Raw genomic sequence first — 2456 nt, forward strand, 5'->3', positions numbered from 1 at the left:
CGAGGGACAGAGTTACAAGTCTATGTATGCCTATTTTGACAACAGAATCAGTCGGAAGAAAAATAGTGGCTGGATAATGGCGCCGATAGAGCCTCGTCAACATTCATCCCGTTCAAAGGGTTCCCTGCTGTTACGGGCTATTTCAGACGTCTCTTTCACTCGACTCTTTGATCTCGTGGTGCGCTACAACTCGGCTACAGATGACCAATTTGCCCTTGGGACGACAACCATTCACCACGTATCTAAACTTGGACGATCAGAACTCCATTCGGATCAACTGGCCGCACAGGTGGCGAGAACAAACGTGAGTTGAAGAAATCTCACGGGATTTAGGACAGGTAGGCCGCCTTCCATCTGCTACCTGTCGGGGATTCTGGGTCCTAGTGTCCCACAGGTTACACAGAAACCGTACACAAAAGCAGATGCCAAGCTTCGAGGAAATTCTCAGTGAAGCTATTTTTCCCAGATTGATGCCCCTCCAGCAAGTTGGTAAATACACCAACGGAACCGAGAAACATCTGTTCCTTACTTCATGGCCATCGATCACGGCACAATTGCTCCTGCATCGACGAATGGTGACAGACATACCTCCACATTTTTTTCCTTGACTGGGTGGAGGGATTGTTGGGAATGCCCCCACCAGGTCGATGCCCATTAATCAACCCCTGTTTGCACACCCCTGCGGCACACCACCCATAAAAATGATCCATGTACTGTATTAATCATGATCTTATCTCAATTTGCTCACAAATGGACTGATTAAGTGCGAAATATGGGCCTTTTCATTGAACATCAAGCTACAAGGCTGTTGTATGAAAGGCAACGGGTGAATTGCACATTCTGCCATCCAGTGGATAAGAATTGCATTGTTCTGCCTGTCACCCCATCTCACTGGCATAAAAATTGGTGCACGGGTGAAACTGGATACTTTCCTGTCGCACATCTGCTGATCTTTTATATCTCATGAATGTGTCGAGGCCCAGCACTGACCGAATGACCTGGCAGACTGAGTGTAAGATTATTTCATTCATATGATCAAGATGGGTTTTTTTCATGGTCATGAGCTCACCAAATGGCGGGAAAAAACATAATCACTGTTTACTACTCAGTACTCAATAATTCTTGGAAAATTGTGCAACTAAATGAGTTCCCTTCTTCTGGAAGCCACGCATAAGCGACACCCACTAGACAGTCGCCTGAGTGCACTTTTCAAAGACTCACGCAAGAAAAACAAACTAACCAAACTCTGAAGAGATGATCAAAAGATGTGTTTTCGAATCTTCAGACACTGAAAGCTTTTGCACGGGCTTGCGGGCGAAGATATAACGGCACGAAGCCATTATGTGACAGAAGAGGACAAAGCGCTGTTTTATTTTTTTTTTAAATTATCGATGTGGAAGCGTCACCGGTACGCTGCATCCAATTATCGCACCAATGAGTTCATCTGTGCCGTTGTCGTTGCTGCACGCAGGCACGCTGGAGTCGTTTTATGTGGGAACTTCAACCATGGGATTATCAAATTCATGTCCTCCAATTGTTTCGATTAAGATAAAATATCAGAAGCAGGTAAGGAGTTATGAAAAGACACTTTAACCTATTTGTGGATGCAAATATTGAGGGGCTTGGGATTGAGCCCTGCAGCAAATAGCGAAAGACCAAAAGCAATTGATGCCCCGTCTGTCAATTTGTTTTCAATTTTTCATATTCCTAGATTAAACATAAGTATACCACCAACCAGTTCCAAAATGTTTAATCTAATTTTAAACCAAATATAATAGCTTAATCTTAAAAATAAAAACAAAAGTGTGCCTGTACAAGCACATGGAGCAAAGACTCTCCGTAACTTCCAGTAACAACCCAGGCTAAGGTCAGCTGCTCCCCGACAAACAAAACTCGTCAAAATGTACCACTTCAACTCATTTCCTTGACAACAATGTACTCCTTTCCTATCAGTAAAGGGCTTTGGCGCCATCTTGTGGGATTTTGAGGTATTTCAGGAGGAGCAGAGAGATGAATTTTTGGAATGTTAAAGCACGAACCTGCACAGGATGACCGTACGTGTTAAAGAAAAAAAAATATCCAAGTCTGCCTTTCGCCACAATAAGGCCGCTTTACAACGTAACAATGTGTTATTAATGGGATTGCACTTACCAGGAGACGCGTCGGGAAAAAAAAAAAAAAACAAGCAGTCCTTTCGACCACTAGATGGCACACACACAGCATTCTGCAAGTTCCGCAACTGCCCTGCAGCGTCTATTGTCAGTACTAAAGAAAAAAAAAATCCAAGTCTGCCTTAACGCCACGACAATAAGGCCGCTTTACAACGTAACGATGTCTTATTAATGGGATTGCACTTACCAGGAGACGCGTCGAACGCCATCATCCTCAGAGCCGTTTCGAACATTTTGCTTACCTTCATTGAGCTCCGTGGTAGACAGTGTGCAGGTGTGCCTAAT

Source organism: Hippocampus comes, unplaced genomic scaffold, assembly GCF_001891065.2.
Source record: "Hippocampus comes isolate QL1 unplaced genomic scaffold, H_comes_QL1_v1.1 scaffold11, whole genome shotgun sequence".
NCBI lineage: Eukaryota > Metazoa > Chordata > Actinopteri > Syngnathiformes > Syngnathidae > Hippocampus > Hippocampus comes.